The following is a 17,042-nucleotide window of genomic DNA, read 5'->3' on the forward strand; positions in this document are numbered from 1 at the left end:
ATTAGAAGGGAAGCAATAAACTGAGAAAATATTTTTACAGTTCTGATAAAGGCCTCATTTCCAAAATATATATAGAATTGACTCTAATCTATAAGAAATCAAGCCATTCTCCAATTGATAAATCGTCAAAGGATATGAACAGACAATTCTCAGATGAAGAAATTGAAACTATTTCTAGCCATATGAAAAGATGCTCCAAGTCATTATTAATCAGAGAAATGCAAATTAAGACAACTCTGAGATACCACTACACACCTGTCAGACTGGCTAGAATGATAGGGAAAGATAATGTGGAATGTTGGAGGGGATGTGGGAAAACTGGGACACTGATACATTGTTGGTGGAATTGTGAACACATCCAACCATTCTGGAGAGCAGTTTGGAACTATGCTCAAAAAGTTATCAAACTATGCATACCCTTTGATCCAGCAGTGTTACTACTGGGCTTATTTCCCAAAGAGATCTTAAAGAAGGGAAAGGGATCTGTATGTGCAAGAATATTTGTGGCAGCCCTGTTTGTAGTGGCCAGAAACTGGAAACTGAGTGGATGCCCATCAATTGGAGAATGGTTGGGCAAATTGTAGTATATGAATGTTATGGAATATTATTGTTCGGTAAGAAATGACCAACAGGATGATTTCAGAAAGGCCTGGAGAGACTTACACGAACTGATACTAAGTGAAACGAGCAGGGCCAGGAGATCATTATTTTCTTCAACAACAATACTATATGATGACCAGTTCTGATGGACCTGGCCATCCTCAGCAATGAGATGAACCAAATCAGTTCCAATGGAGCAGTAATGAACTGAACCAGTTACACCCAGTGAAAGAACTCTGGGAGATGACTAAAAACCATTACATTGAATTCCCAATCCCTATATTTATGCCCACCTGCATTTTTGATTTCCTTCACAGGCTAATTGTACAATATTTCAGAGTCTGATTCTTTTTGTACAGCAAAATAACGGTTTGGTCATGTATACTTATTGTATATCTAATTTATATTTTAATATATTTAACATCTACTGGTCATCCTGCCATCTGGGGGAGGGGGTGGGGGGGAAGAGAGGAAAAATTGGAACAAGAGGTTTGGCAATTGTCAATGCTGTAAAGTTACCCATACATATAACCTGTAAATAAAAGGCTATTAAAATTAAAAAAAAAAAGAAAGAAAAAAAAATTTCTCTTTGATCTGGGGGTTTGAGGTGGTGATTGGTAGATTTTTTTCCATTCTACTTTCCTCTCATGTTCTAATCACTCCAGGACAATTTTCTTGGATTATTCCTTGCATTATTGTGTCAAAGTTCTTTTTTTTTGGTGACAGCTTTCAGGTTGTCCAATTATTCTTATGTTTTCTCTTCTTAATCTGTTCAACAGATCTGTTGTTTTTCTTATAAAGTGTTTCATATTCTGTTTTATTTTTTCATTCTTTATATTCTGTTTTGCTATTTCTTGGTCTTTTATGCCTTTACTGGCTTCCCCTTGCCCAATTCTAATTTTCAAAGAGTTATTTTCGTCTGTGTATCTCCCTTTCTAGTTAGCTTTTTTTTCATAGTCTTGTTTTTTTTGAATTTTTTTTTAGTTTTTCTTCAGTGTCTCTCATTTGATTTTTAAATTATTTTTTGAGTTCTATATATTCTGGGAAGAGAGCCATTTAACATTACGCTGGGGTGGAAGCTCTTTTTACTTCAGAGACTTCTGAAGATGAACCCCTGTTTTCCCTGTTCCCATAATAGATTTCTATGGTTGGGTTCTTTCTTCTTTGTTTGTTCATTTTTTAAAAGGAGAAGTATTAGTGTAAGCACCTCTAATCCTGGGATGGGGGATGATATCTCTAGCTTCACTTCATTTTTCCCCTCTCACCTGGAACCCCAAACTAAAAGCTCTCCCCTCCTGCAAGTCCAGCAATCTCCCTGCCCCATTGCCTCTGCACTCCTGGTGTGCTGGTTCCTTCTCACCCGAGACTGCATTTCTCCAGCACAGCTGGGCCTGGCATTTCCTAATCAGGCAGAGGCTCCCTCAATCTTCACAGGCTCAACCCCCCGCCTCTGTACACTGGCCACAAAATTAAAGTCTCTGTGGTTTCTACTGAGGCTCCAGCCACACCCAACTCACCCTAGGGGTCCCAACTTGGGGTTTCTGTGGAGCTAGCCTGGAGCTGTTTGCACTTCACATTGGGTTAATCCTCAGCCTACGAGCTCTCTTCAGAGCTTCTCTGGTGTCCCAGTTGGGACGCCCAAGTCTTCTTTATGTTTCATCAGTCTATGTTCATCCTGAGGCACAAATTTTTTCTGTTTGTGGAAGAAATTTGAAGAGCTTAAAATTTACCAGCCTACTCTGCCATCTTCCCAGAATCCTCCCTTCAGCACTTTTAAAATATATATTTTCCAGTGAGTATACAAAATAGCCAAGTTAGAGACATTCTTTTACAACAGGGATACTTTTCCCTCTATTAAAAAAACAGGTGAAAAATAATAAAGTGGCCTTTTCTTGATATATTTATGGTTCTATTCAATGGTTGTTACTATTTATTTTAAACTCAAATGCAAAATAGGAAAATGTTGGAATCTTTACAAAGTGTTAAGCCATTGGAGTTGATTTGATCTTAGAAGAAGATATTTGGGGCCAGAACTTGAAACAAAGTACTAAGTGGAACTGATGGAAACAATGCTTGTGTTCACACCTTTAGAGAGCTCATAAGTATCTAAGTACTCAATGGAGTTCCCGCGTGTAGGGCTTAGTCCGAATTCACACTTCCCCAGAGAGCACTCTGGGAGATAACCCAGAATCCCTCTCCCTCCAGAAGGCGGAGTTAACCTTTGGGAGATCACATAAATATAGGGAGCTTTTGAAGCTTGAAGTTACTTCTTCTGGTGGAACTGACTGGAGGTACAGAGAGATTCATTGCATCTTCCAACTTGGTGCTGGCTGGAGGCTGAAGAAAGCAGAGGCAGAAGCCAAGGACAAAGCTGCAAGATCTCTTGGAGCCAGGCAGAGAGATAGGCCTCAACTAACTGGGCTATTTTGGAAGGAGAAATAAACGTTTGCATTTTTACCAGCTGGCTGCGATTTTGGAGTAATTATTTATTTCAACTGAGACTAAGGCTGCCTCCAAGAAAACCACCACAGGAAAAGAAAAAAACATTTCATATGAAACAGCAGAACATGAGGATTCGAAATATGAAGAAATAAAATATCCATTTCAAGAAAGCCCATATCATAAATACTACATATTGTATTCAGAGGTGTCCATCTTTTCCTTGCTTCCTTGTAGGTTTCTTTTGTTCTTTGCTGGGCACTTTTTACTTTATTGGTTTTTCCCCCTTTCTTCACTCCCTCCTCCAGGACCCCTACAATAAACTGCAAATACACACACACACACATTATATACATACACACATACATTGTATATATTGTATACATTGTATAATATATATATATATATGTATACACACACATACACATAGATACAGGTAGATATCTATAGTCTTTACACATATACATTGATGTGCATCTATGTAACACCATACTATGCTTATACATACACACATACATTGTATATATTGTATACATTGTATAATATATATATATATATATGTATACACACACATACACATAGATACAGGTAGATATCTATAGTCTTTACACATATACATTGATGTGCATCTATGTAACACCATACTATGCTTATACATACACACATACATTGTATATATTGTATACATTGTATAATATATATATATATGTATACACACACATACACATAGATACAGGTAGATATCTATAGTCTTTACACATATACATTGATGTGCATCTATGTAACACCATACTATGCTTGTTTGTCCTCTGTTTCTCTAAAGGCAGATAACGTCTTCCTTCATAAATCCAAGTCTTTCCATGTTTTTCTAACTCACTAACTCATCATTTGCTATACCACAGCAGTATTCCTACCTTATACTGCGTGGTTATTTAAATAATTTAAAACAATATTGTTTAATATAGCTGAAAATATACTGTACTTTTCCTATTTTTTCTCTTTTGATTAAATCTATTTTAGCTTTAACTTTGTCTGAGATCATGATTACTATCTCTGGGTTTTTGATTTTTTTTTTTTTTACATAATGACTTCTACTCCTGATCTTTATTTTATGTTTGTATGTGTGTGGGACATTTGTAACCACAAAAACATTAGACTCTCAAGGTAAGAAAAAGCATAAGAGGGATTTATTATGATCTCTTGAGAAAGGGCAACTCCTAATAGAGAAGGTATCATCAGTAAGGGAGTGAAAAGCACAAACTGCAAGATTAAATAGACCCCAATGCAGAAGCCCCCAACCTTCCCTGGACTTTTCTCCCATTGTTTGGGGGAGTCCAAGGCTTACTCCAGAAACAAAAGAATGTTAGTAAATAACAAACTCTTAATTCAAATTTCTCTAGAGAACTGCTATACAATCAGATGAAAGAATTCTGTTACCTGAATTCCCAAAGCCATCATTGCCTTTAAAAAAAGTACTTAAATGCTAATTAAGAGTTGGTAGGAAACAGGAAGGGAATTGTTCATCCAAGACAATGGGAACACTTGCAGCTTTTTTTTTTTTTAAGCTATATCTCAACTTGTTATTGTAAAGTCTCAAGACAATATTCCCATAAGAGGTCTTCAATCAGTTTATCCCATACAATCCCTCTTCTTTATTAATCTTCGAAGACCTTTCACACCATTCTTGATACATTTCCTCAACCCTCTAGTTCTCAGTCTCCAATCCCTCTGGGTCTGATTTGTCCTTTTCCTCTGCTGGGGTCATCAGGGACCAAAGAATCTGTTTTCAGTTTGATTCTTTGGTCTCTAAAGGTCCAAGTCTAACTGGATCTCCCCCTCCAAGCTGTTCAGTCTTTCCTCTGTGGAAATCCCGGTCATATCCCTAAGGTTGAAATTTCCCTATGAAATCTATTTGTGGACCATTCCATGGCTGCTACTTTCCTTTGGGTCAGCCCACCACAGCATTCTGCTTTATAGTGGTTTTTTTCCCCTTCCCCTATGTCACACGTTATCTCTCCTAACTCCACTATGCTTCCCAACCCCACTTCTCCTCCTTATAGCTAACTCTTTTAGGGTGCTAAGTCCCTTTCAGGATTTAGCCTACCAGCTAAGGCATACCTCAGCCTCATGGGGCACCCCCTTTCTACTGGGAAATTGTGAGTTCCACTGAGGTACTTGTCTTTCATATGCTTTCCTAATTCTACCTCATATTTACCATTTCTGGTATTTATTCTATCCCTTCATTTTGTCTGTAACCTATTTCCCCCTAATAATTCTACCTTTTGCCAGAAAGAATGGTCATTATGAATTCTTCACATGCCCAAACCCCAGCTTTTGGTGACAAACCCCACACCATTTGTGTCCCTAGTAATTGGAGTAGATAACCTTTCACAAATAAAAATGTCTATCAGGAAAGTCAGCAATAACAAAAATGCTAAAAGAAACGGGCACATATATGCCTCTAGCAACAGATAGAGGACTAGGCCAAATACTCACTTTCTTATTTAGGATATAATGACCACATAATTTCAGATAGTATTTTTCCTCCACAGGTCCTTTAAGCTTGGTGTTCTCAGCTTCCATACTACAGTCTCAGTATGGTCTGGTAAGGTCCTTCCCACTCTGCTTCTTCCAGGATTTATATAAAGCACTCATTCTCCTGGAACTGCAAACTCCTAAGGTGTCGTCTAGGCCAACAATCCTTGCTTCCTAAAGGCTGAAAGGGATGAGCACACTACCAGTATATAATTTCTTAAAATCATATCCTGTGTTTCAAAAGAGATCTTTCCCTTTTTCCTCCCAAATAAAGGAAACCAATCTCATATGGGGAAGTCCCAGATCACTTCTGTGGACAGTTCTAATTCTTTAACAAAACAAGAGGCAAACAATTGGTCCAAGGCAATTTATTCTCTAACATCAGTTTAGTAATCTGTGTCTTAAGAATCTGATTTATTCTTTCCCTTTTCCTGATGAGGGCAGATGCCCAGGTGTGAAGTCCAGGTCAGCTCCCTGGAGGCCTCAGAATCAGCCAGAGTCAGGATCAGCAAAAGTCCTTGGTCTTTAGGTGGAGAAGTGAAGGGGAGGGGCAAAACTGCCACACGCGACCTCTCTCCTCCTTGTCCTCCTCCACAATGACTCTGGCTTGTCTTACTCCACCCCCTAATCCCTCCTACTATTATCTGTATACACCAAAAGATTGAGCCAGCACAGAATAGTAAGAAGGGCCATTTTTCCAAGCATATGCTAATAGAGTATTATCCAATAGGTAATTAGCCTTAAGTGCTCAGTTGTCTGATTCCAGTGCACCTATTCAGAGTTTCAGCCTTTTACACCCGGGTGTATAGAACTGTCAACCTTCTCCATCATTTCTTATAAAATTTTAGATGTAAAATATGTTCCTTTATCAGAATCAATAGTCTCTACCAATCCAGAGAGTCCAGGGAAAAGCTTCCACCCCATCCACTTATCTCAGTTTTCCTTATTTTATTAAAACCTAACCTAAATATTTTGGACCAGGCTCCCTCCTTCCAGAGAGACACCTCCTCAATACCTTCTTATTTATTTTTAGACATATCACACATCTTTCAGATAAAATTTGTTCTGCAATTACACCTATCCCTATAGGATCTTATTTTTACTTCTTTGTTTGAGAATGCAAAACAAATCTTAAGATCAATATTGAAATAATTTTGGATCAAATTTCACAAAATTTATACCACATATCCAATTGGGCTGACAAAATGTTAAAGCACAGCTCATATAATTTTTACAAATTACCCAATATACAATTTAGAAAGCAACATAATAGTGTTAGACTTCTTACAGAGTGCTAAATCAGTGGAATTGAGGAGACAATGGTTAAATCTAATTTAGCATTGATTTAATCCTACATCAAATAATGGTTTCCTAGTGATGTAATGATTGGAGTATACTCAATGTGCAGCATATAAGCAAGAAGCTCTCAGGGCCAAAGAGCACTCTGGGAGACTGAGAAACCAGGATTCAGTTGGGCAGAATGAAGGAAGACAGAAAAAAGGTGGCAGGCTGTCCTGTGGAGAACACTGAAACCAAGATCTGGAAGGCCTCCAGAAAGCTAGCTGAGCTCCAAGTGAAGGAAAGAGAAAATAAAGCATCTAGACTTTAACTCCCGACTGCATCTGAGGTGATTATTACTCTGAACTGAAACAAAGGCTGCCTCCAGAAGCCCCACAAGAAACCTACTCCCAGAAAATGATTATAATTTAGAGAAGAGAACACCACATGGTAGCTTAAATGTTTCATGTATTTAGGAGGTAAGTTACCAGAGAATCAAAATTTTTAACTTAAAATCAAATCAAATACAGATTTAAATTTATAGTAACACTTCAATATTAATGGACACATTTCTAAAATCTTATACCAGAATAAACCAATTCACAATTTTATTACGTACTAGTTAATAGTAATTATCTCATCCAATTTAACAATCAAAATTCCAATTTAAACACACACACACACACACACACACACACACACACACACACACAATTTAAGGTGGCAGAAAACCTCTCTTTCAAGTCCATATACAAGGCAGGGGAACGTGCAAGAAAGGCTTTAAGAAACTGGTGGACTTTAGGATCCTGGGAGACAGGGTTGGAGAAATTTGTAGGTGTCCCACTGCAGGTCTGTGACAAAGTAACTAGCACACCCTCCATGCCAGAAATGGGGAGGGGGGGAGGCAGGAGGGCATGTTGAAGATGTTGGGGAACCAACGCAAACCCTAGAAGAATCCACGCCATTGAGGGACACCAGCCTAGCCAGGACAAATTCCACAAACCTGAGAAACCCTCCCAGAGAGGAGGTTTTTTTCCTTCTATGGTTTTTCTGTAATCCTCAAGTTCTCCAAGGCTTTCATCATGTAAATTAGGCCTACTTCCAGTTCTAAGTCCACAGAAAGGCCAAGTTTTTTTTCTTTGGGTTTTTAATTTTTTGGTGTGGCAATTAAAAACTTTCCCCATCCCTAGTCCTTCAGATGGCTAAAAGCAATTTGCATAAGTCCAATTATGTACAAAACAAGCACTTTTAAATCCCACATAGCCAGATCTTTTCCTTTGTAATTCGGCTGACTGAGACACACACACACACACACACACACACACACACAATGCTCTTCTAAATCAGTCAAGGCCCCAGCTAGGGGTAGAAGTGAGAAGGGGAGTTCTGGAAGTTCTGGAGCTGCAGTCATAGGAGTAGAAGCCTTAGGAGTTAGGCCTGCAGGGTCCTTTGAATTTACACCCAGTCCTCAGGAGATAGATAATGTGAGCGGGGCACCAGCACAAACAAAACTACAGTACTTCCCATTTCTTTCTAAAGAGCTATTTTCCCAGTGTGGGGGACAGGTACTAGACCCTCCTTTATCCAAATTGACTACTCAGAGGCATCTCCCGGATACACACAGAAAGCCTTCTATTGATTCTTGAAAGAAGCGGGCCAACATACTCACTAGGCAGTCTAGACTAAGTCTTTGCAGATGGACCTCGGTAGCTCACTCAGCTGCCAGGACCTTCTGTCCACTGAGGAAGCATTCTAAGGGCAAAACTCCATTTTCCATAGATCTGCCACTCTAGAACTCAGTCTCTGGGTAAACTGATTTCTAACAATAAACTTTCACTTTGCAACTAATAATTTGGGAATGAGGGAATTCTTTCACTCCCAAAACCTGCAGCAGATTTAAAGGGGATTCTTAACAACTCTCTTACAGCCACTAATCTAGAGCACTCAAACAGCATCAATTTCTCATTCCCATTTTTCTCAATCCAGCCCTTCCAAACACTTACTCTAAAGCTACCCATTTTTTCTGCTATACTCTCTAGAAGGCCTGTTCCATAATTAACAAACTTATTTTCATATTAAACTTTTTCTTTTCTTACTTCTTTCATCCAACTTTCTCCTTATGACACAGTGACTATCCTTTCTAGCACTGGTTGAAATTTCACTCATTCCTCTTAATTCACTGGTCATGATGGGAGTTCAGTATCCTCTGCTACTGTGAGGTTCATTTAATTCATTCATATCACCCAATAAAGATTCTAATGATTGTTGTCTACTCATCTCTAGGACATTCTTCTTACTTCCTCAATAGGTTCAGTGTGTGGTTTACAATCTCTCTCACCTCCCCAACTTCTGCCTTTGTCCTAGGGGGATTTTGATACATACAATAAAGGCTCCTTCAAGTACCCTAACTTCCAAATTTCTCAATTTACTAAGTGTCCAGAACTATTCCATTGCATCTCAGCAACACAAAAATAGTCACATCCTTGATCTTGCCATCACTTACAAGTATTCCACTTTAATGGTCGTGAACTCTGAAATTCCCTTACGTGATCATAATCTGTTTTCATTTCATCTCTCCCTCCCTCTGTCTTATATCTTCTAATTTTATTCTTTGTCCTCAATGTGACCACTAATCCTCCACACTTCAGTTGTTTCTCAGAATATCACCTTTACCCTTAGTTATATTCTCTTCCTTTCCCCATCTTAACCCCTTGGTGAACCAGTTTGTCTACATCATCTCTCCTCCCCAGTGTTTGCCTCTTTATCCTATTAAATATCTTGCTTTATCAAGCCTTGGCTTGAGGTTACCATCATCATCTGCTGTCCTTGTTCTTATTCGTGTTAATGAATAAAGCTGAGGAAAATCATGAAACAGGGTCTACTACAAATTTCTGTTATAACATTGACTGGGTTCTCACTGGAGCAAGATTTTCTTTTTATGCTTTCTAGTCTCTCCCATTCATCACAATGGCTCTTCAAAATCTTTTCATCCCTCTTCAAGGCCCCATGGCTCTACCATTCTTCTCCCTCTCAGCTGAGAGTCTGGCCTCATGTTTCTTTAAAAAAAAAAAATGAGATAACTCGATAAGATCTCTCTCTTCTTCTCTCCCCAACTTGAATCACTGATGCCTTTCCTACTGTCTTTGTTTTATCTTATCTTACATGAAGAAGAGGCTCTTCTCCTTGATAAGGTTAATCCTTTTGGAATTCACTAGTAATCCCATTTTATCCCATCTTCTTCAATGGATTGCCTTTTATATCATTTCCTCTCTCAACTATTTTCAGTCTCTTCCTCTCTTCTGACTGCTTCCTCACTGCTCACAAACATACCCATGTCTCCCCATCTTCAAAAAGATCTGACCATCTGATCTGATTTCATCATCCCTGCTAGCTATCATTCAAAATCTCTCCTCTTTTGGGGGGAGATAAACTCCTTGAGAAGGTCAGCTGAAATTTCTTTTCTTCTCATTCTTGTCCTTTATTCTCTGCAGTCTGGTTTCTAATCTCATCATTTAACTGAAACTGGACTTTCCAAAATTGTTAATGATATCTTAATTGCTAAATCTCATAGCCTTATCTTAGTCTTCATTTTTCTTGACACCTCTGTAATCCGGCAGTTTTAATCCTCTTCTCCTCGATACTCATTTTCTTCTAGATTTTCATGACACTGCCTCTTGTCCTGGTTCTCTTAATATCTTGATGATCCTTCTGTTTCCTTTGCTGCTTCTTAAATTCACATCATGCCTACTAACATAACTCCAAAGTTTTGCCCTGGACTCTCTTCTTCTATACTATTTGTTGATCTCATAAGCTCTCAGGGTTTCAACTGTCATCCTTGGGCAATTGATTCCCAGATCTACTTATCCAGCCCTAACCTCTCTCCTGACCATTAACCTCTTAATCTCCAACTGCTTACTGAACATCTCAAACTAAATGATGCATGGAAATCTGCTTTTTAACATGTCTAAAACCAAACTCATCTTTTCCTCAGAATCATCTTTTACAATGGAAGGGAAAAAGGGGGAGAGGAGAGAAGGTTGGCAGGCAATGCTCGAACTTTACTTTCATTGAAATAGTCTGAAAGAGGGAATAACATACACATTCAATTGTGTACAAAACTCTATTTTATTTCTAGGAATTAGGGAGGATTACATCAAGGAATTAGGGAGGATAGAACGTGAGAGAAGTGGCATGCTTACAGAAGGGTGAGCAAATTGGGGAAGATGGTGGTCAAAAACAGAACACATGAGGAGGAACAGGGTGAAAGGGGGAAGAGAAAATAGAAATAAAGGGGGAAAGCAGGATGGAGCAAATATAGAATTAATGATCATAACTGTAAATGTGAATATAATAATCTCACCCATAAAATGGAAGTATATAGCATAATGGATTAAAAAAACAGAATCCCACTAATATGTTGTTTACAAGAAACACACTTGAGGCAGACACACACAGCAAAAATGAAGGGCTGGAGAAGAATCTGTTATGTTTCAGCTGAAATTTAAAAAGCAGGGATACCAATCATGAGCTCAAAGGAAAAGCAAAAATAAATTAAAATTAGTTAGTTAAAAGGGAAAAGCAGAGAAACTACATCTTGCTTAGAGGATCCATTGATAATTACAATGAAGTAATATCAATACGAAACATCTATGTACCAAATGGTATAGCATCCAGATTCTTAAAGGAAAAATTAAATTAATTAAAGGAGAAAATAAATAGTAAAAATAGAGAATTTCAATTCTCCCTTCTCAGAGTTAAGTATATCTAACCATAAAATAAATAAGAAAGAAGTTATAAAGCTGAAAAGTATTTCAGAAAAATTAGACTCTGACTCCCCGGCCCATCTCCTTGCCCCATCTCCCTGTGCTGCAGTCTGGGCTCAGCAGGCTATCCCCCATCCTGTTTGAAACAGACCTGTTCTGAAGTTCTTCCAAGATATCTTCTTCTGGGAATGTGTCGTACTCCAGATATTTGTGGGTTCTTGTTGGAATGCACAGGAGCTCCCTGACAGTGGCTGCTTGGAGATCCAACCCAGAATGGATCTCCTCTTGTTAAGAGGATGATACTAGGAGAAGCTGTTGCTGCTCTCTGACCGAGAAGCCGTTGCGTTGTCTGACTTCCCTCCTCTTCCCTCTGCCTCCAATTTATCTTGTTCCCAGTTCCCAACACCTGTGTCAACACCTTGCAGCTCCTTCAGATGTTATGATCCACAGCAGTGGAGGCTCTCAGAGAACTGACCTGTTCCTTAACATTCTCCCGTTTTTGTTTTTTGCTGTTATTCCACACCTCACCCCACCCCAGTGTGGTCTGCACATTGAGGAATGCAAGCAGCACTATCACCTCTGGATGGTTGTAGCAGGTGTCGATGGAGGCAAACTTTCCAATGGAGAAGAGGATTGTAGTCAGAACAGGCATTTAAGTCTCTCGTCAGTCTCCTGTGTTGATCCATTTAATTACCCCGACTAAAAAGTCTTACCAGGGCTCTTCTTCCTTAACTCTGGAAGGATCCTTCTCAGGAACAGCTCTGATTCTTGTAATTCTTCTTATCTTCTACCCCATGTTCAGGCACCATAATGTAATGTTCTTTCAGTGGTTTTCTGGAAGTCCCGGGAGCAGCCTTCGTTTCAGCAGAGTAATCACCACGAGAATAGCCAGGTGTTAAAATCCAAAGTCCAAATTCTTTATTGTCTCTTTCCCCTGGTGCTCAGCTAGCTTTCTCATGGCCCTCAGGAGTCTTGGTTTCAGTGTAGAAAGTGCAGGAGGCCAGCCACCAGGAGCCTGACTGAAGATGGAACTGAATCTCTCTCTCCTTCCCTCGAGAACTTGAGCTCCCAGTTTTTATGTTCTACACTGAGTATAAACCAATCATTTTATCATTAGGAAACCATTATTTGTTGTAAGATTAAATCAATCATGCTGAACTTAGAGAACTATTAAGCACCATGCTAAACTTGTCTCATCAATTCCACTGACTTAACATCTTGTAAGAATCCTTGTTTCAGAGTCTGGCCCATAACAGGTTCTTTGACTCCAAAACCAGTTTAGAAGCTTAATCTACTGTTGGTTTGAGAGAAGGTCAGAGGAAAATTGTGTCTACTCTCTACCATCTTGGCTCTGCCCTCCCCCAAAAAAAATTTCAAAAAAGTTTTTTTCTACTTTTTTTTTTTTAACAATGGCCATGTTGGAGATTACTTAGACAAAAAACAGAGAAATAAGTTGAAAACTAAGAAACGAACAAACGAAAAAGATTGGAAACCAAATTTGTGGGAAATGAATGATTTCATTTCTCAATTATAATTTGGATGTTTTATAAATATTTTGATGAGCCTTTGGGGTAACAGCAACTATGTAAGATCTGGTGAAAGTAAAAATTCACAGTCATTCCATTAAAAAAAAATTTTTAAACCGAGTAGAGATTTATTTGAAAGCTACAGTTTGGACTTTTAAGAACTGTTTTACTAATCATGAGATATGTTCAGGGAAGATTCTGTGAAATAGGGCTTCAGGGAAGTGTTAAAATAAGAAAAACAGGAAATAGTAGAGGACAAATTAAAACTCTTGTGACGTTAAATATTTCAAGAAAGTGTGAGTTTTTATTATTAAAAGGTAGAGCAAGGAAATTTTAGGCCATCTTCAGAAAAAAAATAAAAGTAAATAAAATTGGAATTCATTTACCTTTTTGTTGTTTCCAGCTTCTAAACAACCAACCTAAAGGATCAAGAAAGTCCTAATTGGGACTCCCAGAATGAAGGTGAATCCCAAAATGTTCCTAGAAACAGTACTTGTTTTGAGATCGGGAAGTAGGTGAAAATAACTGAAATCTAATGACATTGCTGCAGTTTAAATCTACTGTTTAGATAAATGAAAGACAGTTAAATTTTTGATGAAATCAGTGGGATTAAAAATAAGTTCAACACTGAAATAATAAGGCTATAGTAAGATTGGGTAAAAATTACTGAAAATAGAATTAAACAAAAACAGAGCATTAAAGGAAAGGATAGCAGCAAATTGTGTATTGTACACCTGATAGAGGGTGTATACACTATAGAATTTAAAATTAAAATAAGTATATGGCTTATAAATATTAGCACAGAAAAATGCAGGACTTTTGAGAAAATAAAACAGAACCTGAAAAATATTTCAGGTTGTTGGTTGCTTCCTTGTCACCTAAAAATTGAAGCACAGGCTTTGAAACTTGAAATCTTGACAGTTAATGGCCCTGGTGAAAATTATGTTTGGTTATTGTTACTGATATGGTTCAGCTTCTAGGGGAAATATAGCAATAATTTTAAGGTCCCTTGACCTTACAGTGCTTCTGTTCTAACAATCTCTCAATGTTTCTAAAGTCTTCTGGCCTTAGAATCAGCGATTGCTCCTAAGGCGCCCCCAATCTTGGAGTGCTGTTGTTCTAACAATCTGTCAACAAACATTGCTGGCTGTCAGATACATGACCTGCTGGTCAGTGATAACCAAATTCTTGAGACTACTCCTCAGTTCTACCTCTGGGCCATAAAATTCACATATCAGTGACATGAAACACCTCATCTCTGTCTTTTTCCTATAAAATTGTCTTCTTGCTCCTGGTTCTTTGCTAAATTCTTTTGGAACTAAGCCAGCTTCAATTGGTTTTACAATTACACTAAACTTTGCCCCTTGACTTGGAGATGGGTTCAAGCCTGCGAATTCTTTTGATACACCTTGCAACACCAGTCTGTGACCCCCCAGTCTTTTGGGGTTACTTCTGAACCTCAGCATTACTAGTAATTATAACTTAAAAATTGATTGGGCTTAAAATTTATCTTTAAAGCTACATTGTAATGGTAGTTTAATGTCAAAGGGGACAATAATTATAGTACCTACCTCCAAGGATTGTTAGAGGAATTGTTAATGTGGACTGTTGTTATTGTGTTTCAGATTAAGTAACATGAAAAATAATAACATGGATCATATTTAATGTTATTTCCCTACCAAATTATTAAAGTTAATGCAATAACCTGCTTTAAAATTGGGGTGAGGGTATTGATGAAGTGCTTTCTGCCTTGAATTCTTAATCTGAATTTGTAACAATCCTTGGATAAAAGCTACTTTTAAATGAACTCTAACTGTCCTGTGATGAAAGTTAGCAATTGGCTCAAGTAATAACTGGAAAAAAAACATGAGATTTTCTAAAGTGCTACAGAAAGTAAGCTTCTGGAATTCTCTAAAGTGATAGCAAACAATTTCTGATAGGGTAGGCACTAAATAATTGAATTAGTGATGCCTCTTTAATTGACAAATTACTTTTTCCCTGTAACATGTCACGTATTTGAAATAATCTTGGATATACAAAATTTTCTCAGAAAATCTGTTAAGATGGGTTACTCCCCTTTTGGTCTGAAATGATCATAAATGTAGCTTATAGATTAGGGTGAATATGTTTCAAAACTGTTAATATTTAATGAGGTGGGTTTTTTTGTTTTAAATTGATCAACAATTCATTATTGGGAAAAAGCAAGATTAAAAATCCTCTTAAGAGAAATTTGTCTATGAGGTTCCTTGGGACTTCCTACTCAGGCTGACTCATATGCACTTATGAGCCTTTCTGATAGCATGTTCTCAAACTTCGCGGCACCGCTGTTTGAGGAATTAGGGCTTCTCCCAACCAAAGTCAAATTCAGTAATTAAATGTAGTGAAGGTGCATTTTTGAACTAACTGTTCACTTTATGTGAACTGATTGACGTTCACTGTATTCATGTACACATATATATGTGGTAAATTTGGCCTCCAACAACTATATTGAATTTATGAAAACTGATATGTTGATGAATACTGTATATGAATCCACAGGAACACGATAAGGATAGCCTGCCCTAACATATGATTGATGAAGTTTCGCCATTTAAGGCAGAATCTTGTCTTAGATATAAGATAGAGGTCCTGACCTCTCATAAGGTCACTAGTCCACTTCAAGGGAAATGCCATGTGCCTTATAGTCTGAGTACTGCCACAGATAGATGTCTGCCCCCTGGGAAAATCAAGAGAAAGGTATGTGGCTCCTACCTGAAATCAAACAGAACTAACATTGCTGTGTCCCCGACTTTGTCCTCACACAGCAAATTCCATAGATAACATTGAGGTCTCATTTTTTTTGGTTGGAGCCATAAGATACAAGTCTTATTGGTGACTTTGTGACACTAGCATACTAGCATAGTACTACTTAAGAAGACCTAAGTTAATATGTTATTTCAAACATTTATGGGTTGTGTGCAAGTCACTTGACCACTGTCTGCTTCAGTTTCCTACTCTGTAAAATGGGAATAAAAATAAGGAGTTTTGTGATAATCAAATCGGATTAAATTAAACCAGTTAATACCCATGAAGGGGTTTGCAACACCTCAAAGCAATAACTCAATAAATATTAGTTATTCTTATCACTACAGTGCTGAAATCATAGATCTAGTTTAAAGAAAATTTGGCAGAAACTGTGCTGGTTGCTGGGGTTCCCAAGGCAAGAGTAACATAAGCCATCTTGGCAAGAAGCTTACATGGCAAGGCATAGGAAGGAAGACAATTTTGGCAGGTATAAATTAAATAAATATAAGATAAAATGGAGGGAGAGGGGGAGAGAAGACAGTAGCAGCTTGGAATGGGGGTCAGAAAAGGTTTCATGAAAAGGGCAACATTTGAGGTAAACTTGGAAGGACACTAAGGATCCTTCAAGGAGGGGGTGAGAAGGCCATGTACGCATTTGGAAATTCCCAGCTCTCCCTATTGTGCTTTCAACTCCTAACACTCTATCACTATCTTTCTTCAAATGTTACATCCAATCTCTCTACCCCTCCCCAGGTCTTCAACCCTAATTTCTTCCCAAGGTTGGCCTTTGGTGAACCCATTCAAATCTACACTGTTTTCTTTTTAAATTTTATTTTCCATTTTGAATTCTCTCCCTCTCACCTCCTCCTCCTCCTTCAACACTAAGAAACAAAAAGCTTTTTACAAATATCTACCCTATCTTTAAATGTCAAATCCTAGTTCCTTTGAGTTTCCACGGATAGCTTTTTGCCAACTCCAAAACTAGACTACTCCCATCAACCAGCTCCTCCTGCTATAGCAACAGCAACAACTAGCATTTATATAATGCTTTAATGTTTACAAATGGCTTTACAAATATTAATTCATTTTGATTTTTACAACAACTCTTTGGGAATAG

Source organism: Sarcophilus harrisii, chromosome X, assembly GCF_902635505.1.
Source record: "Sarcophilus harrisii chromosome X, mSarHar1.11, whole genome shotgun sequence".
NCBI lineage: Eukaryota > Metazoa > Chordata > Mammalia > Dasyuromorphia > Dasyuridae > Sarcophilus > Sarcophilus harrisii.